Source organism: Mirounga leonina, unplaced genomic scaffold (assembly GCF_011800145.1).
Source record: "Mirounga leonina isolate KUSES-001 unplaced genomic scaffold, KU_Mleo_1.0 Mir_153, whole genome shotgun sequence".
Classification (NCBI taxonomy): Eukaryota; Metazoa; Chordata; class Mammalia; order Carnivora; family Phocidae; genus Mirounga; species Mirounga leonina.
Window position 1 is genome coordinate 3,638,025 of NW_023270387.1, and position 22,881 is coordinate 3,660,905.

General features: G+C 41.7%; 1 protein-coding gene across 2 annotated transcripts in view; it reads left to right on the forward strand.

The window, feature by feature from the left end:
• The window catches only part of GRIA4 (glutamate ionotropic receptor AMPA type subunit 4), a 366,314-nt gene that overhangs the window by 326,522 nt on the left and 16,911 nt on the right, over window positions 1–22,881 (forward strand). The gene's annotated exons all lie outside the window — the stretch shown is intronic.

A 22,881-nucleotide genomic window follows, 5' to 3' on the forward strand; every position in this document is an offset into this window, starting at 1 on the left:
ACTGGTTGAACACTAGCTGCCTCCAGTGGGCCTAAAACGTGGGTGGCGACGCTTCTGTGTCTCGTCAACTTTCTTCAGTCACTCAATTCTGCGCTCTCATTTTGTCAGCTAATGGTTCCACATTTTATCATGATTTTTTTTTTAATTCTGCCTGCCCGCTAGTTTCTGAGTAATGAAGAAATCAGCCTCTTCCTAACAAACCACTTTTTTTCCCTCCATTTCAGTGTTTCATTGATTATGGCATCTTTATATTTTAGGTTAACCTGAGGTGGTATCAGAGTGCCAAGTTTGTGGCTGCATCTGTCCACAGATGGGGTCATGGTCAGCGGGAAGCAGGCTCTGATTCTATGGGCTTACTCCAGTCACACTCACACCCGTTGCAAAGGGAGTGTGGTGTAAGTAAGATCTGTAAAATTAGACCCGATGACGCTCCAGAACTGTTCACATACAGACCCCTGAAATGTGATTCATGAGCACAGCATCACACATGTGGATTCCTCGGATAATCCACATGTGTTAAAGATGAGACTTTCGTTCTTAAGGAAATGCTGGTAAAATCTGCCCTTTTTGCCCTTCGGTCCTGGACATAGGGAATTCACATGTTTATGCCCAGGAGGCAGAATATCCTATTTTCCTTAAGCAATAAAGGCTCCTGGTGAATTGCTGGGGCTAGAGCAAAGCCGGAGTCAGCAGTGACAACTGACAAATCAACCTGGTCTCAGTGCTGCTTAGGAGGGATTCGTACAAAGCACAGATTCAAGAAGAAATCAGAATCTTTGCTAAAGGACCTAACCACGAACCCGGTCTTGAGAAATGATGTCTCTGGTAAGCCTTTGAAATGTGAAAGTAATGAGACCTGTCCTGTTGCCCAGTAGGAATGAAAGCAACGTAAAGATGATATGATCGTTCTCATTGGTTTGAACAAGGGAACTGCAGCGTGCTTTGGATGTGTGTGTTGGGCGGGGGGTGAGGGTGTGGATGACACGGATCCGAGAAACAGTAGCCCTGGAAAGTTGTGTTAAACCAGTATTTAGTGTTTGCAAAAGCAACACTGTAATAGTTAGTGAGGGGTTTTACGGTGTGTCCAAAAGGGACCATTTTAAAAGGAGAGAGGATAAAATGAGCCGGTAAAGACAGACTTGGGTGTGGACTTTGGCAGAAAGTCATGTTTCTTTGCACGTACTTCCCATATGAAACCAGAGAAATGTCCAGGGAGAAAGCCAGACCAATAAATTACATGTAACAAAATTCTACCCCAAAATGTTCCAACCATTCAGAAACTCAGACTGGCATCAGAGTGTTTGGTCTTCGCGGGTATATTTTGTAGGATGCGGTAGGAGAAATGTGTCATTTCGGCAAAGCCAAGGAGCAAAGAAATCTCTGTTGAAGTAGGAGTTGTGAGAGCACCTTCGTGTAGCTAATTTAAAAGAACGGGAAGGGGAGAAAGCAATGGTGGTTGATATGTAGATCAGTGTTCAGACTATTGATTACATTCACTGGATGTCGCTTCTGCTCTTAATTAATTCTCTGTGGATGTAGCTGCCTTGTCCTCTGTCTTGTGTCTACTGATAAAGTCAAGTTCCAGGGACTGCATTTGGCCCTCAGATACGGGTGCGCCTGACTCCCATTGATGGCAAGAGTTCCCTCTTAAATGTGCCACTTTGTCAAATCCACACTATGGGGCTTGTTTGGGGAGACGCTGAAGGGCTTCATCTGTCTAGAACTGTATAATAATCCGCTATTGGCTTCCCCCTCTTTTCCTGTCCTTCCCTGGATCTTGTTAATGAGGCAATTGTTAAACCCAGCTTCCTGGATGGAGAGTTTGTTTATACACTTTGTTTTATATATGCCACAGTTTCCTGAGCAAGCTGGCCCCTGCATGCCAAAACCACAGTCCTTTTGTCTGGTCTTCGAGAACACTGGAAGAGCAGGGAAGGCTAACCAGCGTGCACCTTGCCCCCCACCTCCTCACTTCCCCACCCCAGCCCAGCTACACGCGGGGCGCGCATCACGCTTAAACTCTCATTCTTATTCGATGAGGAGCCTCGGTTTGAACAGAGGCAAACTCTCAGGGATGGACGAATAGGCACCTTCTGTGTAAAGGATTACTTTGTAGAAGCAAATTCAAAACAATTGCATTTATCACAGCAAGATCCCGAGGGCACATCTGCATCAAGAGTGTTGCCTTATTTGTTCAGTAGACTGTTTTCCTATGGGCTCTGTCTTTCTTTTAACCAAGTCTTTACGTTAATAGTGCTGGATACAGTGAGACTAGTCTGTTTCCTTGTCTTTCCCACAAACTCTGCTGTTGTGATTCACTGGGCAACATGAGACTTGAAGAACAGGAAAACGGTAGTCTTTTTTTTTTTTTTTTTTTAAGATTTTATTTATTTATTTGAGAGAATGAGAGGGAGGAGGGTCAGAGGGAGAAGCAGACTCCCTGCCGAGCAGGGGGAGCCCGATGCGGGACTCGATCCCGGGACTCCAGGATCATGACCTGAGCCGAAGGCAGTCGCTTAACCACCTGAGCCACCCAGGCGCCCAGGAAAACGGTAGTCTTTCCTGCTACGTCAGCTGAAGCACAGAACGCAGACACATGGCTAACAGTCTTCCAGTGGTCTAGGGAGTCTCACGTTTCCAGACCTCGCTGTGTGGTCACCGTGCTTCACAATCAACGTCCCAGAAAAGAGGAAGACTAGGATATAGTAGAATCGGGATGGAAAGCCAGGACTCGGGTCTTCACTGTGACCTGCAGACAAATGCAGTCTGGATCGTTGCAGAGCCTGTCTCAGTGTGTGGGGTAGAAAACACTGCAACAGGATGACCGGCACCTGTCTTTACGGGAGAGGGATAGCGCACAGAGCTCCTCGTTGTTCGAAGGGCCTATTTCAGGCTCGTGTTTGCGAGGGTTACAGAAAGCTGTCAGTTACAGAAGCAGTATCCACGGTCAGGAATTATTGGGTTTCTTGTACTTTAACACAGATTTGTCAAGTTTTAGGTCACAGAAGGATGCTAGGAATGTTGATGCCGTTGGACGTCCCATCTCTAGGTCTTACTATGATAAAGAGGAGTGATAACGGGCCGACCTGCCTACGAACTATCAGTACTGGGCAGTGGGGGAACTCAGATCTTACTGGCATAGCTATTTATTTTCCAAAGTCATCTTCTAAAGAAAACTTCAGTTCTCATTGTGAGATGAAAGGGTGAAATCTCTTCTTTCATATTATCTCTCAACTGTCCCCACGCTTTGATACTTCCCTCGAACCTTCTTTTCCTGTGCACCGTGCCATTTATATGACTCTCAGCGTCCTGGCCTTCCTTCTTGTTCCTTCTCCAATACCCTTGACACCCCAGAACAACGGTGACATCTGCCCTCTGGCTGAGAAACTTTCACAACACATGCTTTAGACAGCACGGTGGTGGGAACGCAGAGTTTAGATGAGGGAGGCAGCTTGTTCACTTTGACTTTACCGTGAGTTCTGTCAGCGTCACCACACGGCAGAGACCCGCTGTCCGTGGCATTTACTGTAGCGCAAAGCTGTATGCTTGACCACAGAAATACGGTCTTTACTGTGTTATCCCACTAGTTGCTGTACTATACTACGCAACAAGCAAAACCAACAGACGTTGTTCAGAGGGAATCGTAACTTGGTTAACACAGAGACGTACTAGGTACCAAACAGCTCTTAGGCGAGAAGACCCCTTTTGGAGATACTCCTGGTCCGTCGTATCTGTGAGTGCCTCCAGGGAACATAGCGAGGGAGCCTGTCTGAAGACGTCCCCGGCCTCTGTAAGAATTTGTAGACTCGACCCTAGTGTTGGAAGCCACTTAAAAAAAAAATCAAAAACCAAAACAAGCACTAGTCTCCTATCTTCTGTTATTCTGCAGTAATAATTCTTCAGATTTCGCCTTCTCTAAAAATGTTGGCGAGACTGTGTCTAAAATAAGACAAACGCTCTGTCACCCCTCCAGAAAATGTTTCAGAAGAAAGCAGTTCCAAAAGAACTTGATCAGTAATTGAGATCTGGGGGCACAGAGGCCCAGTAGGACCTGCTGCCCTCCCTTCTCAGGGAGCCCATGGCAGCCGGAGCAGGACCTCAGCAGCCAGGCACGTGAGGTCAGCTCACGACAGCCACCGCCGAGCCCGGGGCCGCAGCGTGCGGGGGTGGGCAAGCGCGAAGCAAGGGAATCAGAGTAACACAGCTCCCATCCGACTCTCTCTTTCAGTCTTGAACGCAATCCCTGGCCCAAGTCTAGATCTCTGTCAGCATGGGCAGCGCCCTCGGTAGGCCAAATCATGTTTCTTCCGCTCTGGAGGATCCTTTAGGGCAGATGTACTAAACTTAGTATTCAGATCCACATGTGAAAAAATATATTATCCTTAAGGAACCACTTTCTCATGTAAAATTGGTGATAGGTGTTTACTCATCAGTTCACGTGTTCTTACAAGGTCTAGAAACAAGGGGCTTGCTGGATGTTGTGCATGAGAATAAAGTTGATGTCTGTTTTCGATGTTAGTCACAAGTCAACTGTTAGCATTTGATGTGGACATTAGAAAAGCTTAAAAGTACAGAAAGTTAAACCTGAGCGCTCATATTCCTGAGCAGCACTTGGCCTGAAGTGATTAAATTTTCCACTTGTTTTCAGGAAATGAGTTGCAGTAGATTAGTACATGTTGGTTGGTTGGTTGGTTTAATTTTAACTAGTAGGAAAGGAGATGTTTTTGCATATAAATATCCTTTCTTTTTCTTGATGTCATAATGAGATATACTACAGGTAACTTAGTTTTTGTGATCCCATTACGACTTGGAATATCGTCTGTTGGACTAAGGGTTAGAACAAACGCACACAAGCACACAAATCCCCCCACCCCCAGTTGTAATATGCTTAATGACTTACCCAGTTTCCTACCAGAGATGCTGGTGTTTATTGCAGGGACCAGGAAGTTTGCATTCACAAACTGAGGTGCGCATGGTAAAGTTATTAATACTACATGCATCCCGGGGGGAAATAACCCCCTTTAGAATCCATATACCCCATCCTTGCTTTCCTTTCTAGAATGGTGACTCCAGTAGGAAACCTAAAACTTTCCACTGCCATTTGAAATTCTACATTTGTCATTTAGGTCTTGCCTACACTTGAAAGATGATTGAAATCACAGCTCCCCGTGAAGACGAAAAAGAATGTGGCATTTTTCTGCATTTCGTTAAGATTCACCAGGCATTAAACATGTTTGCCATTCTTCCCAATAGAAAAAAAAAATGCCAATATGATTTGCCTTCATATGTTTGCCAGTTCATTCAACAGATGGTCACTGGGTTCCCACTGAGAATTTGCCGGTTGGTTGTCATGTTGTTCCCTTTGAGTTCGGCTTTGTGACTACCATAGGTACCACCAAATCGAGACGTTTCTAAATTCAGTGTTTGGCTCTGTGCTCCTACTCACCATTACACTTAGAAACCGTATGTTAGTAACTTGCCTCAGAAAATGGGTAATCTGTGGCCATTTTAGTTTCTACCACTTCGAAGAGGATCAAATGTAAGGAGATAAAAATGCTAGAAATGAGGTTCACCAATTCAAGCCATCACAGCCTGATCCAAGGAGGGACCTAACACTGGACGTCAGCTGTGGCAGTTCTAAGAGAAGGCAGAATTCCAAACTGTTGTTCTTTAGTCCCACGTAATTGCCGTATAAGCAAATCCTACAAAGAAAGAGAATCTCCAGAGAGAATACATATATCCTGTACAATTCAAATCGATTCAGTGGTAACACACAATTGATGTGAGTGCCGAACCTCTCGCCAACCAAGTCAGGTGGCCTTGACCCACATGTGCTGAGAGTATTTAGGAGACATGGTGTCGTGTCTAAGACCAGAGTTCATCAGCCGGTAAGTGGATGAACGTATCCTTACATTAGTCGTTGGAAGTGTTGCCGTCTTGGCGGACGCCCCGTAGCCAGACAGGTCCCACCTTACGTCACTGGTCTTTATAGATCAGTACAGATCATCTCACTCAATCGAATGGTTTCCAGAAGCAATCGCAGCACTAGTGTTCAGGTTAAAAGGGGGACACAAAGGAACAACCACGCAAGTGCATGAGGGTGTTTGGACCCCCTGTTCTGCAGGGCTGGGTGGAAGCCCACGTGTGGGTTCTCCAGAGCTCAGACCAAAAACACCAGGTCTGGAGAAAAGACACGCCAATCCCCCCTCCCCTGAAGGGCACTGGCAATGCCAAAATCTAGACAGAGGCCCAACTAGGTACCTTAATAAGGAAATCGAGTCCGGACCGTCGAAGCAAAGAATCTGAAAGGATTGGGGGAAGGGAACTGTGTGGCGCCAGGAATTCTAGAGTTGGGAAAACAGCGAGAGCTGCAGAGGTCCTGCCTTTCCAGTGAATCAGAGATGTTGGTGGGGCCCACGCATGGGTTTGCTGCCGCCGGTTCAAGTCTCAGCCGTAGGACAAGCACCCTACAGAGAGATTGCCTCTGTGAAACGTCCCTGCTGCACGTAAGGCAGCTTCTGCCTGTGGCTCCAGAGTCCTCTGTGGCCTGTGCCAGTGACAAAAGAAACTGTCTGGTTAGTGTTCTTCCCTAGAAGACCTCAGGCTATAGGACCAGGAGTTCTGTAGGTAGTAAATGCCCTTGTCGTTTATAAACCAGGAGCAGCTGCTAGTTTATCCTCGGAAGAGCAGCAAGGTCAAGTGATAGGGGGGTTTTTTGGCTATTGTTTTTGCTTTTTGTGCATTGCTTGTGTAGGATTCTGTTCTCCAGGCTTACCTTCCTAAAGGGAAGGGTACAAGGACGATCAGCCCAGGCTCGGCAGAGGAGGGGTCATTAAAGTTCTCAGAGAGATCACAACCCTCACTCCTCTCAATAGTTCGGTAGGAACAAGACGAGAAGCATTATTGTCCTGCCGTAGCAGATTCCTACCCCTTACTGTCCCCAGTCCCTTTTACCTGAGATCATGGAGGTAGGGTGGGGAGGGATTGCATGAGAGAGAGAAGAGGGGGCTCTTCTCTTATTCCATGCTTGGGATAATCAGACGTGGAAAGAATATTTTAGATGTGCACATGGGCGCACACACACACACACACACACAGGACTTTGGAGGGAGCATGGTAATCAGATTTACCATGAAACTCCAAAATACCTATAATAAACTAAAAATACAGCTCACTTTATTGTGGAGATGTAATATTCTCCTAAATGTAGAATTCTATACAATACTGTTTTAATGCAGTTTTATCCTAATGATAAGCATCTACTTAGTGCATCATAAGTAAATAATGGTTTTCCATAAAAAATGAAAATGTTTCAGCATAGCATATGGGAAACCACCCAGCCACAACTTGAGACGTTATTAATATCTTCCTTTTGTCTCTAAAGATAAAATCAGCCAAGAATGGGCCTGGTTTATGATTCATACTTAAGAAAGGAAAGATAAAATAGCTTGGCCATTATTTGGAATGAGCTGGGAAATAGTAAAGACTCTGGTTTAGAATTATATTCTGTTTTAATTCAGCTAGGAATGAGAAACTGTAGTTCATTTATTTTAATGTTTGCCCCCCCCATTCAGTCTTATAACTCTTGTTTTCAGAATGAAATAGCATACATTTGAGATAACTTTGCCACAAACACCATATCCTGTACATCCTGGCAACACCTAAATAGAAAATCCCCATGTTACCCTGCAGACCACCTAGCCCTGGCCCTAAGCCTTCTTGCAAACAGCCTTATATTAATTATAAGAATATCTTGTAACTAATAATCATACAATGGAAGTTAGAAATACTTTGTTTATCCTCCTTAATACCGGAAAAGTCCATTTCACAATTGAAAATAGCTTATTTTAAATGGACAGATTCCATACTCTCTGAAAACCTGAAAAGCTATTGTTTGGGCTCATTCACAGAATGATAGACTTTTAGAAACTTTATGAGACCATTTCAGTATGCTCTCTTAGTATCACATGACTCAGCAGTGAAGAAAAATTAAAGGCATAAAAACAGTCCTAACATCAATTCTGCCTTTCAAGTTTATAATTCCAAGATGTGGGAGCAATCTATCATTTTAAATACCACTGACCATGCAAAGTCCTATCACATCACATTGAAATAAAGTAGACTTCATTTAGCCCACTTTTTTTTCTGGGGTACTCAATAAAAAAACCTGACACACAGATAATTTTTTACAGCAATGTTATTCAATCTGTTTTCTCTAAGCATTCAATCTTTGGGAGTTAACCAAAATAAGAATTAAAATGGAGCCAGTTAACCAAATGAGCCACGAACAGCTCTCTACTTTCAAAGAGAAGAGGAGTGTGTGGACCCCTCTCCGCGGACGATAGCCTAAACACCGGGGAGACCTACCCACAAGGCCTCTGCTCTTACAGAAAATGGTTGCTTCCTATTTGGGGCTGACAGATACGCAGTTTCTGAACAGCCTTTTTAAAATGGCAACAGGCCAGAATCTCACTAGTAACTAAGAGCAGTCTCCTCAGATATCCAGCCCCATATTCTTCTGTCTTTTCAGGTATTTGCAACTAAAACCACAAAAACAAATAAACAAAATCATAAAAGCATTTATCAGTGAATACCACTGCTCTGTGTTGCCAGGCCTGAGAAATAGAAAAGTTATAATTAAACCAAGTATCCAGAGCCCTAAGGCAGTACCCTAACCTTTGGCTTCTATTCGAAGCCAGGCGGAGGTAAACAGAAGTCATCGGGATCCGAGAAGAGCTGACCTCAGATTGTCTCACAGAGTCCAGAGCAAAGGGCAAAGGCTAACAAAAAAAAGAAGTTGCTTTCTATTAAATGATATAGCAATGATAACATCATCTAAGGCAAAGAATCCATACGCCATCTAACTGATGTTCTTTTTAATTTGTTCACTTTTAAGAGATGATGATTAAGTTAGGCTTAATGATAGAACTCTAAAAATTACTGAGCAGTATCTTTCTCAAGTGAGACAAAAATAGCGGCAGGGCAGCCTGAGAGCGTTCAAGCCACTCCCGTGTGGTTATTGTTACTCGCTCCCTTTCACCCTCTTACGATGTCGTTTTACTAAGAGGAAGAGTCTATCAGTTGGAGACGTTAAGTGACTGGCACACAGAACCACGGCTGTGGTGGAACGGAGCAGTCCGTCATTGGACTCTCGCCAGTGCTCTTACGGGGAAAGAACGAAAGGGAACTGTTTAACATAGATACAACTTACTTTCAAAACTTCCTAAACAGTTTCTGTGATTCTTCCATGTTGCGGTTTCAACAACATCCATAATTTCAAGGCGTATTGAGAATACCCCTATAGAGCTCGAGACTATTAAAAAAAAAAAAAAAAGCCAAAAACTAAATAAGCTCTGGCTAAGTTGAAGAAATTACACAGGAATAGACTTCAGGGTCAACATAAAGATTGTACAACAATTAAAACTGGTCCAGAAGTGGGAGGAAACTGGCTCAGATCCCCAACATCAGAGTCGCTCAAGTAGAAACGGAAGAGCCTCCCACTTTGAGAGTCTAAGAATCCGTGTCATGTCCTGGACCATCTTTAGCAAAGCAACCGAAGAATTCTCTTACACCCCTTTGAAGTTGCAGATACTTAATAAGACTGGGGAGAAATTCATTCCCAGAACCTCAATACAAGCTCATCCGGTTTTGGAATTAAATAAGTCACTTCTTCAGTAAATAGCTGCTTTTTATCACATTCTGTCTACACTGTGAGATAGAAAGATATTTAAGGAAAGCACTTCTCTTTAAGAACCACAGAGCTAGAGATAGACGCAGGTCTTGTATGCCTCCCTGTACAGACATTTAAAATTACATACTGACGTCAAACTTTTGGCAAGGTACAAATCTGACAAACTTCGCTGGGTTGTAAAAGGAATAAAACAGCAAAAGGGAGGCACATGCATGTAGAAGGACTTGCTTTTTTTTTTTTTTAAGAACAACACGTATGCCTCCCCACCTAGATGATAAAAATTGATCCATGTAATCTGGTATCCCATGGTGGTTCAAAATAAAATACGTGAGAGGGTGATTTTTAAGAGCCCCTAATAACAGCAGCAACTTCCGTTGCTACTTCATTTTTCATTTTTGTCCTCATCACAAATAGCAATCCACCTATGCTCTGAAGCCTGAAGACTGCACAGCCCACTGGAGTTTTACCCAATCCACGCAGTGTCCCCACAGTTATTCTAATTCATAGACTTTCACATCATTTTGGAATACAAAGATATGTCCTTCAAAACTCTGTCATTTAGGTGACTTCCATGGATGAAGTAGGTGTTTTATTTAAAAAAAAATGTACTTTTTTTCTACTTATAACAGCTTCACAGTTTCCAAATGTATTACAGGAAAAAAGGAAATTTCCTATTTCTGTATATATATTCTTTGGAATTTATAGAGTGTAGTGGATAAAAGACTGGTTTGTCAAAATAGCCAATTTTTGAATATTCTTTGAAGATAATGAAGTTAAGTTTCCCAAGTAAGAACATGAGGACAAACACGTATGTTTGTAGTTGGAGAAGCATTACTCTGCCGGGGTCTGCATCATGTAACTTCAAGGGGATCAAAGCTCAGAGGGTGATGGTAACAAACGTATGGTGTAGAACCTTCCATACAGTGTTTTTTCCCTGCACATTTTCATAACGGCCATTAGAGTAATGATTACCCCATTCTTCATTTCGACGTCTCTGGAATATATTGTGACTACCCAAGGTTCCAAAGTACATCCATTTTCTCACCTGATGTCGTTTTACTTGATAAAGAATTTTAATAAATTACCCAAAGTTAAATAACAATAGCACATGATCTTGTATGGGTTCAGGCTCATTCTCGGTCTCCACTTTCCTTCATGTCTCATGGAACTCAATCAGTTGTCTGGTATTTGATCTTTTTTATGGGAGCCAGTCACTGAAATTATGCCAAAGGGTGACTAGGAATGGACTCTAAGCTCGGTTAACTAGACGGTAGTCTCAAAAAAGACAAAGTCGTTCAAAGAAGAAAAAAATCGTATCAGATGCCATGTAAATGAAAAGGAAACAAATTCAACAAGTCCTACACACCAAGCGCATGTAGATGAATTTATTTGCCCCAACAAATCCTTGGTTCTGGTGTTACTGTCTTCACCTGGTCAGATGCTGCCGCTGAAGCTCAGAGGGAAAAGGAGCCCATCATTCTCTCCTCCCCAAATCCATGCTCCTTTCATGTGCTGCCTTCCTTCTCTCCAGAGATACTAGAATCCCTACTTAGCTAGAGGTACATCATGGAAGAAAACAGCTCTGTCTCACCTGTGATTCCCTGCTTTGAAAAAATAAAGCAAGTACCTAGTTTCCAATAATATCCCATTTTCCCCCACTTTCCTAACCCTCCCCTTTTATGACCCCTTAGGGTTGGTGGTTTTTTTTTTCATTTTTGCAGTAACTCTTGTTAATACCAAATTTAGTACTGCCCCCAACATGGTGTTGGCTTGTAGCACTATCAGTTTGCCCTCAAAAACACCAGGAACATCAGGGAAACGGGTTGAGAACACCACAGCATGCCTGTCTTTTTAAGGAGCTCCAGGTGCACCCCCGCCATACACACGCTCTCCATGATTCACAACAGCGGATGAAAATTACCCACGTAATGCGCTTACAGGAATTCCTCTGTTCTACATCAGGCTTCAGTTCATTGGAGCTCTGACAAAATAGACTGATTAGTTTTGTCCCTCTCACACAGAGACTGTTCATTCCCCTTTGGCTTAATCCTTAAAATGAGTTTTAAGCTCATTTCAATGAACGCCCCGGTGTATCAGACAGTTGGTAGTGTCTTGTGAGACCTGAGGAAAGGGTTGGCCAGAACTGAACTTGACTTTAATACAAGACCATGTTCTATTATTGTTTAACTTTGGGTATTTCTCCCCTAGGAGGAGGACAGAGGAGAACTAACCAGCTCCAGGACCAAGGTAAGAGGGGAGTTTTCTTTCAAAAGAATGGGTTCCATCCATTTGAAGGAAACCCCTCCCCCACCTATTTTTCAATCCCTTTTTCTTTGTACATTTATATTTTTTAACCCACGCCTTAGGAAGCCAGCTTGCCAGTTGTGCGTAGTAGGGACTTGAACATCCCCTCACAAATGTTACAGCAGGAAAAAGTAAACACCGTCACACAAGTCGTATCAGTTATATGCTAATGCGTTTATGTTTTCCATCGTCATTATCGGTGCCGGTCTTCCATTAAGGATCAGTCTTTTTGCATAGGGCTTAAGAAATTGCCGTCAGCTGTTAATTTCTCTCTGTAGAATATGGATGGTAACTGATAAACTATAATGGGTAATGGGGTTACAAAAATACTAAAATTAAAATCCAAAGTGTTTCTGTAGAAAATACACTCTTAAGAAATTTTTTATTTTAAAAAAAATTTTTATTAAAAGCAGCTGATAGAATGTAAATGATATGTAATTTGGGATATGCACAGGCTAGACTCCGGGTGTGCAGCAGTTTAGACTTGATGAGATGTTTAAGGTGCCATATGAAACCAGGAACCAGATAGAAAAGGGAGGAAGGGGAGTTGACCCTGTCCTGAGCAGTGTTTCTCGTGCTTAGCGAGCCTTCCCGGGCATCGCTCCCAAGTGGTTTCCATTGTTACCGCTCACCTTCTGTGTTGTTGTCCCTGGAAGTCATCAGTATTCCCTGCTTTTGGTACTCTGTGTCACATTGGTCCTTCCAGGGGGTAGAAATCCCAGGCGAGAAACAAGTGAGAGAACCTAAAAGCATCCAGAATCTGAGATATTAGAAGAAAGGTGGAATCCAGCGGGGTGGGGGGCACGAAGGGACAGCGTCCAGACCCTCTGCAGCAATCCTTCTGTTGTCCTTGCCCTCCAAGGAGGCCAGGTCTTGTGATTCAAGTAGATTTTAGGGAAGCCTGAGGCTCAGACGACTGAGCTACTTGAGGCTCAAGCAGAAGAGAATCCTAGGAAGCAGGGGAAATGTGCATAAAGAAGGTGAATTCAGGCCATTTGTTGCCAATAAATAATCATCGTCTTTTGGAAACACAGTTCTGGGCGTTTTGTTACAAGCGTGTTTAGAATCACCTTTAGGTTGGATTGTCAGGGTTTATTTAATGAAAGAAAATCACTTCAGACGGATCTGTTTTTGTGGGAGACTGTTGTCTAAGGATCAGGATCCACAGTAGCCGTGCGACTAGGAACGTCCGCGAGGGGACGCGCGTGAGATGGGAACTTGGTTTTAATGCCAGCAAACGCGAATTTTGTAGATACTGCTATTGCTTAGTGGTCACCAAGCACAGAAACCTAAGCGCCGGACTTTTAGCAGATGATGCGTTTTGTTGTCAGAAGTCAGAGCCTAATTTTTACGCTCTCACTCCCTGCCTCCCTCAGTGACAGGCTCAGGATGTATTGGAGGCACCTGATTCACTCCTGCATTTTAAGATGCCAGGTGTATGGTTCGCCTGATCAGCCGCACACAGGGTTCCTCGAACCGTGTACGTGTGAGAATTTGGTGTCCACATTCTCTGGTCTGTCAGGCAGATCTGTTGTGTGATCTGGATTTTATGAAATCGTTCACGGTGATCTCGTTCAGGGGAAGAATTGGGGGTCGTTCTGCAGTGAATCGGTTCTGTTCGGTAACCTGAACTTGAGATGGAACACCGTTTTCGGTTTTTTGTTTGTTTTGCTTTGTCTCGTTGCTCTGTAAAGTGAAAAATACTGATCTCATATTAGTTGCATTCAGTTTATCAGGTATATGACAAATAGTGAAGGGAAGCGCCCAGGCTGGTAGCTTAGGAAATACCCAAGTACTTCTGACCAGAAGCAAGTAACTGAAGGGCTATGTGCTGTGCTCTAGTATTAACACCACTTGAAGCAAATGTAGGTGAGCAGATGTTCAGAATTTACACTTTGGGCTTTTTTCCCATTTAAATTATTTAAGAGAAATAAATGAGAGACTATATTTCTGTTCTGAAATGTGGTTGTGAGCCCTGCTGCCAGCAAAGATAAGCAGCTTTGTGTTTCCCTTTGAAGGGCATAAACTGAAAAGCTGTACAGACACACAGACTTAGAATTCTTAGGGTTTGGTTGTTTTCAGATAACAGCAGAGCCACCGGTGCTCCTACTTAGGAGGTTCACACAGCTTCTTCAAGTTCCCATTAGCTTAGAATCCCTTCTTCTGGAAGTCCTGTTTTTATCACTGTTTCTTTTTCTACTGTGCTGTTCTCCCACCTCACCAAAATCCATGCCAAAAGTTAGGGTAGATGAAACAAGAGCAGCTAAAGACATTTTAAGTTCTATCCAAATACTAGGCTACTGCGAGGGACTCTGGCACCCTGAATGAAAGAGAAATTGAAACTTTTTTAAGAATTTGGTGGGAAATTTAAAGTATTTGTAAAGATTTACTAGACATATTGAGTGAATTAAGTGCATATTTAAATACACAATAAAATAAATCTTCATCAGGTTAAACCAGACATAGTGTTGGCCTTTAATTATCTGTTGATGACAAATGTAATTAATTTCTCTGATATACTGAATTATACTGTTCAGTAAATTTAGTAATAGAATTTTATAAAAAGGACATGTTTTATTTGCTACTGTTAAATAGGTTAGAACAAAATGATAAGAATACCATTATCTGGGATTTAGTTGTAAGTACCTGATTTCACCTGATACAACAAGCTTGTATCTGATTTTATCAGTTCGTATTTTTTCCTTGCCCTGCTACACAAACTGAGCTGGTAATCCCTTTATTTTAACCATCTATAATCTCACTGAAATATCATCTTAGGTATTTTGTTTATACGATGGACAAAATCGTTTGCCATCATTCATAAAAATAGCTAGTGTTAGTAATTCTTTTTGTCCCTCTTGCCAATATTTAATAGACAGTTCGGGAGCCCTTTTGCTTTGTTTTATTTTATTTTGTTTTGCTTTAAAACCCTCTCCATAGCAGGTCTTCCCAAAATCCATTAGGTGGCACAGTCAATGGTTCAGGCACAAGATTCCTTCATTTTAATGGGCTGCTTAAAAAGTAGCACCTTAAGTTAATCACGGAGATATCAGCCCTCCAGATAGTTATTGCATGGCTTCTGTAGTTCTCGCCCTGCCTTGGGACTGAGGATGGTGTAAAATACCGTAAAACAGAGTTGCTGTGCTCCACGGGAAAAGACCGTACAGAGATAGCAACACTGTAAAGTGATGTGGGACTCCAAGTAATTGGGAGCGCTGCAGACAATAGATAATTTAAAGAAGAAGGAGATCACTAGAGTCTTAGAGTATCTGGGAGAGACCTAATAAAAAAGGTTCACATGTACTAGTTGATAAATATTAGTTGAATGAATAAGTCCATGAGTGATTATTGGAAAATGGAAAGAACTTTAGAAAAGCTAAGGGGGAAAAACGAAATTTCCGGTGAAGGTTCTGTCATGAGACTGAAATCGACTGCGAATAAAATGTCTTTGGGACTCTTAAGGAATCTAGCCTGGAGGAGGCAGAGAAGGTCTATTTGAGGAATTAGGGTGGTTAAGAGGCTGGGCTTCTGTGGTGGAAGGATCCAGGTTCCAATCCCGCCTTTGCCATTTACCGGCCGTGTGGATTCAGTAAGGACTCAGAATGTGAAGAACTTGGGACAGAGCCTGGCTCAATCAAATGTAATCAAGTTATACTTTAAAGGTATACATATAAGCTGAATTGTGAGGAAGCTTTGAATGTCAGGAAAATTAGAACAGAGTCGTATGTTGGAGGCAGTCGTGAGTCCCCAAAGGTTTCCAACAAAGCGGTGTAAAGAAGCAGAGAAGCATAGCTGTTCTGACTTCAGGTAGCTAAGAACAGATTGAGAGTCAGTGGATCTTGTCTCAGGTGATAGAGGCTTTGACTCAGGTGTTACCTGTATAATAGAAATGAACATATAAATTTAAGACACCTTTTCAGAAAAAAAAGGTTCTTAATGGCTACTTGGCTGTAGGAAAGGAGTGGAAAATTCGAAGATGAGATTGAGTTTCTGTGATTGGACTTTGTTATTATTTGTGTTTACCTTTCTACTTCTTCTGTGAAGCATTTTCTGATCCATTATACTGAAGCTTCTTTATAATAACGTGTTTGGGATCCCTCATTACCTGTCCTAAAAGATCAGAACTTAAGTCATTAGGAACCTAGTATGTATAAAAATAGACCTGTCTTATTCCAACCTTAGGAAGGAACAAGTATCACCATCTAATCAAATCAAGTCAACATAAAGTTTATTGGTACAGCTTTTTAAGAAACGTTATCTACTGTTCTTCCTTCTTGGATATTTAGGAAGGATCAGTTTCAGCTGATAAGACCACAGGCCTCTGAAGTCTTATCTCAAGAAGTATTTAGCCAGAGGGGATAGAAATTGCAGGGAATGTATCAGTGAAAGCTTAATGAGGGATCACCCCCAGCAAGCCTGATGAACGGGGTGGGGGGGAGAAATTCCCCCTTGGAGAGCCATAGTAGGGAGGAATACTTAGTTTAGCTACACAGGAAAGGGGACCCACAGAAAGCGAAGTGATCCTAGCACTGTGGGAAAGAGCACTAGGCCAGGAGACAGCAGACCTCCATCCCGGCTGGGTCTTGGTGAGCAAGGCGCCTAACTTTCCTTAGACCCCAGTGACCACAACCGTCAGATGAGATGGTTTGAGACACCCTCTGACCCCCACTGTGACTCAAAAATGCTACGATTCTAGTTCTTTAAGGCAGTTGATGGAAGTTTTTAACAATGAGCAAAGGAAGGAAAAAAGGAAACTCGGTTGTGTTTTTGTTGTTGTTTTTTTTAAATATTTTATTTATTTATTTGACAGACACACAGAGAGAGAGAGGGAGCACAAGCAGGGGGAGTGGGAGAGGGAGAAGCAGGCTCCCCGCTGAGCAGGGAGCCTGATGTGGGGCTCGATCCCAGGACCCTGAGGTCATGACCTGAGCCAAAGGCAGACGCTTAACGACTGAGCCACCCAGGCGCCCCAGGAAACTCGGTTGTTGAGCATTCTGGAAATCCTATAAAGAGAATAAGGAGCGTGGCCTAGGAGAAGGAATCCGGAGGAGTCAGGGACAGAGCAGAGACCACCCTGCAAATCTGCGTGGAAATCCCAGTGCTGCCCTACAGCTCACACGCAGTAAACAGTGACAGCCACCAGCTCTGCGACTTCTGAAATCGTACTTTAGCTTAATGACAATCCCTGAACAAGTGAGATTCAGAGAGAACTGGAAGCACTTCACAGTCTGTAGGTAGCGACTTGAAACAAAGCCCCATGTTGTATGATTCCATCACAGAAACTGCTCATAAAAACAGGGTGGCTTGGCGTGGGGACTTGAGCCCATATCATCTCAAACAGCACCCCAGGGCACCACAAGTCAAATAAAATACATGATTTAATACGAATAATTGATATTTTCCCAATATTATCTAAGGGTAACCAAAAGTGTCTTTGAGCAGTTTTTATTTTTAATTTTTATTAATGTCACATGCAGTCTTCTAAGAAGCCCTGCACATGGGGGCGCCCCAATGGCTCATTCGGTTAAGTTAAGCGTCTGACTCTTGATCTCAGTTCAGCTCTTGAGCTCAGGGTCGTGAGTTCAGCCCTGTACTGGGCTCCACACTGGGTGTGGAGTCTACTTAAAAAAAAATTTTTAAAAAGCCCCGCCCATGCTGTGTTTGCAGAATGATCACAAATTGAGGCTCGTACCTTGCAAGTTCCTTACCACCAAACCACAGTCTTAAAACCTCCTCTCTCTTAAAATTCTGGAGCAACCATGGGTCATAGAAATATTTTTATTTCCCTTCCTTTAATAGACATACTTGAAAGTGGCCATTAATTAATTTTAAAATAAGTGTTACTAGAATCTGGAAGAGATATTTTTTATCTGTATTCATGATTCCCTTTCCAAATTTTGTGGATCCCCTGAAGTCATTATGCCAGTCTATCTGTAGCTTTCACGGGCTTCTAAAAGAGGTCCCTACCCAAAGGAGGATAGAAAATTCTACTCTGTGACCTAAAATTGACAAAATCATGAAACTAAACTGCATGAAATTTGTAAGGATTACATTTTAAAAAAAAGTTTAACACTAAAAGTATAGTTAAATTTTTCATTTATCACAATCTCCAGCTAGTACTCTAAATTACTGGCAGACATCCTCACAAAAATCACAGTATTTCTTCAAAAATCACATTCCTCAGACCTAGGCCTCAAATAGCAATTAGTCATGCAAATTCCAAGGAACACACACGTTAGGGGCACTTGGCATGGCTCAGTCGGCTAAGCATCTGCTTTGGCTCAGGTCTTGATCCCAGGGTCCTGAGATCGAGTCCCACATCGGGCTCCCTGCTCAGCGGGGAGCCTGCTTCTCCCTCTCCCTCTGCTGCTCACCCTGCTCATGCTCTCTCCCTCCCTCTCTCAAATAAATAAATAAAATCTTCAAAAAACACACACTTTAGAGACCATTTTTGGAATCTAACCCAGTATCTACGTAATTTATTTAGTTGTCTTTGACTTACTTGGAGTATGAAAAGCTGCAAAGGACTCTATACACTAAATTAATTGCATATATGCCATCCAAAATCCAAAACAAAGCCAATAAATCCTTCCTTATCAAAGTGGTTTTCAAAGGCTCATTATACATCATGTAGGGTCTGAATTGTCTTTCCACTGAAAAAAATTTTCCCTCCTAATTTTGATATCAAATTATTGATTGGCAGTGCCATTTTTATGCAAATCTTACCTGTCATTGTGTAAGCCAACTGGAATTAAAACTTAGTATCTTTTCTAAAAACATTTGCACATATATGCAGAGCAATTTAGCCCAAATCCTGTCTCTGGAAAGAAGTGCACAAATCCAATGAAGCAAAAAGAGCCTTGTGCTTGTTTACTGGAAGGGATAATTTGGGAAGAAAACTAATAGCACAGCTGCAAGTTAAATTGAAAACTTAGTGGAGCATTTATAATGCCGAGAATCCAGGCCTTACGCAGTTGATCAAGGGTAGAACTGTGGACGCAAACGCCTTTCCTTAAGATCAGATTCTCACCTCCTTATCATTTGACAGCCTATTGATTTTTATTTACTTACTGTATTTTCTTGATTGATAAACTAGTTCTATCTCAGTGAGTTATTCATAGACTTGGTACAAAAATCTGGGGTTGTTGTAAATTCTCAGTCTCATGGCTGATTTCCTCCAAACACTTTTATTTGGGGGGACATCATTAATTAAACGGCAAAAATAAAACCCCGTAGGTCCCATGCTCCTCCCTCCCCATCTCCTCTTGCTCTACTGGGGTAGACTTTCCTGTATTCAACCCTCATGACAGTAGTGACAGTTGCCACCACCGCTTAAATAAGAGAACCAATAGTCTGTGCAATAGTCTGTGAAAAATTATTCATTTTTCATGAAATTACTATTTTCTTACTAGAGTGGTCCTAGAAATTTTCTGCATGTACTTACCTGCTGCATAACAAAGTTTAAATCAAATGAGTTTTCCAATCTGGAGTTTTAGTTTAAATGCAAAAAAGAGATACAGTAAAGATGTGGTGTGATGAAAGATTTTTTAGTGGCATTTTTTTTTAATTCCTGAAAAAAAAAAATGAAAATGGCTTTTTTCTTAGGGTCTCTACTACTTGTTTGGGGAAGAACGTAGTTGTCAGCTCTGAAAATTCTTTTCCTAAAAACAGAGGTATATACATATTTTTTTTTTAATGGCCCACTTTGCAGGACTCAAGTCTACGCACCATCACATTCATTTAATTCAGCCTAAGGGGAAAAGCTCACCTTGTCTATGTAAATATGTGTGAAACAGCGAGAGTCTTTTCTCCAGGCCACTGAGAGTTCTATTAACCTCCTGCAGATCCTGTCTGACGGGGGAGGCCCACTAATTGATGGATTACTCATCCTTCTCTGCCTGACCTGTTCCCCTCAAACAAGGCAGAACCTTTGTAGAAGCCAAGTTCATCATCCCCTGTCCTCCAGCCTGTGGCTAGAGACCCAGAACCAGATGGACCAAAGCAAACCACATCATCAGGAGCAATGAATGCTTTACTGACATCCTTAAGAGCAATTCCTAAATTCTACCTCTTCCTCATTTCTTTGTTTTTGGCGGGTTTTTTGGATCCAAAATAAAATGTATATGTTGGTTTGCATAAAACAGTTCTTTTAGGCATTATATTATAAAATAATATAGAATTATAAAATCGAGGCTTTTTTGGTTTGTATTTACTGATTATTAAAGTATCAGAGTAGAAAATTCTGGATGGGTGGGGAAGCGTAAAAAGCAAAATGCAGTCCAAACTAATCATAATCCCTACGTTCAGAGACAGCTCTTTGTTGTGTTTTTTTCCCAGTATTTTTCCATTAATGTCTCTGTCTCTCTCTAAATATATATTTTTATTCTTAAATTAAAATCATAGGGAATATACAAATTTGTTTCTTTTTTTCCACTTAACATTATACTATAATCATTTTTCCTTGTTGTTAAAAGCTTCGAATGGTCGTAAAACGTTCAGCCATACAAGTTATGGGTGCTTATCAATACCATCACCTGAGGAGCTTTGTAAAGATGTAGACACAGTGCCCCTGACTCAGAGGGACCTGACCCAGCAGTGTTAGGCCTGAGCATCTGTATTTCTGATGGTGGCTCTCTACTCAAATCAAGCTTGAGAACTGCTGCTGGGTCTCCCCACATCTACTTCATTCTCCTCTTCTGGTGGGCATATGAATTGCTTGCCATGTTTGCTACAGAAATATACTATGAGGTTCATTCAGTTACTCCCATCAGCATCATTGATTAACTGAATTGGTTCCTCAAAGGAGAATTATTATTAACCAGTAATATTTAGTCAATTAATATAATTATCAACATTATCAGTAATTTCCAAGAACAAGAATTGTGTTTAAGCTTTTGTTGTGTAAAGTCATCTTATTTCTTTTTTAGTTCCTAATTCAATCACCAGTGGATGAGGACGCCCATCTTATTCGGCCCTTGACTATATTACACAGTATCTTTACTTTTGTCTTTCCTAACATGAGTGGCAGAGAATTGAATTGGCATCATTTTAATTCACACTAATTTAATTCCAAGCCAAGTTGAATGATTTTTGTATGATTTGTATGATCTCCCTGCGTAAATCGTCTACCAACACCCTTTGTGGATTTTAAAGGGACTTTCTTACCTGTTGACACAATGCCTTGTGGATTCACACAATTTTTAAGTTTTTAAAAAACATACTAAGATTTATTGGGGACTATGAAAAAAATTTCCTAGCATCATTCAGGTAAATATTCTGGACATTTGAACTTCATGATACTTAAATTTTAGAGTTTAGGGGCGCCTGGCTGGCTCGGTCTGTAGAGCTTGTGACTGTTGATCTCAGGGTTGTAAGTTCGAGCCTCACATTGGGTGTAGAGATTACTTAAAAATAAAATCTTTAGAGAGAGAGAGAGAGTTTAGTATGAAGAGAGGATTCCCATTAAGAGAGCACAGGCCTAAAAGTGATGAGACTTTCTCGTGTGTGTATAACTAACGGATCCTTTCCCATAAGGACACTAGAGCAGTAGCAAAAATCTCACCGTACGTTAGAATAAACCGCACCATCGCCGCCAACGATGAAATATTCATCCGATTAAGTAAAATGGAATTGAGTTTGTTTTAATCAGACTAAATATGATATTGCAAATTATTTGTTCTACAAACTACATACACCCTAAATATCCTGTGTGCAGATGTTGACTAAGTCTAGGGGCCAGTATATCAGTCCTTTATAATAATATTCTTAAATCCAGGAAACCATAAAAATACTTGACTAAACCTAAACTTTTAAAATGTTCCTATTAGGTAGATATTTTGTCAGATGTGCATTTTAAAACCTCACCAACAGAAGAACTACATTACAAGTAATATGGTCCAGAAGTAAATATAATGAGTAAGGCATAAATTAAGCATAAAAGCATACCCAAACATATAGAATGATAAATTATTTATGAAAGTGTGGGAGGTAAGAGATGGGTATCTTAGCCTGAGTTAAGATGCTTTGAACAAGAAAATCTCCACACTTGATGAATTCACCCAATATCAATAAATGGGAGAAGTTTAGGTCTGTTAATTCTCGTTCTCAGGCTTCTGTTGTATATGGTCTTTCAACAAGAGTCTCATTAACAAAAATGGATCCCAGAAGCTAGCGCAATGAGGTACGGATTTTCATAATCTCAAGCTCAGTTGAAGGAAATTTCAGGAATAAAAGCCTTGAGCAGTTTTCTTGAGGTCCTGGAATTTGATTCGAGGAACATTTTCCTTCCACCCTGCATCAAGTGCCCCACCATCTCACTACTATTAAAATGCCTACTTGGAGAAGGTTTTTTCTTACTTCACTCTTTAAAAGGTCATTGTCAACACACCTGCCGGAGTCCAGCTCCAGCCGGGGTGGGTCTCTCGTAGGAAAGGACGGCGTCGCGAATGAGGAGACACACGCAGGGTTAGGTTGCAAGCATCTCCTCCTGACAGCCTCGGAGCAACTTTCTTTATATGTTAGGATATTTTTGTTTTTCCAAATCTTAGATCATTTTCTGGATTACAGCCATAGCCTTCTTTCATTTTTCCTTTGTAATGATTAACATGACCTTTATTGATTTCTGCTTATTGGCTTTCGCTAAAACTGAAAAACAGTACGCAAAGAGAAAGGTGCTAGACAGAACGTGACCGTCTTGTTATTTTGTTCTATAGAAACTAATTCTTCATGGAATTAGTTTCATTATGATTGCTTAGATAGGCGTAACTAAGATGAGTAGTCACTTTATCATGAAACCCCAGAAATATTCCCACAATTATAAAGATTGCCATAAACAAAACGAAAAAGAATAGCAGGAGCCCGCTGTGGAGTCTCCTGTTTTCAGGATC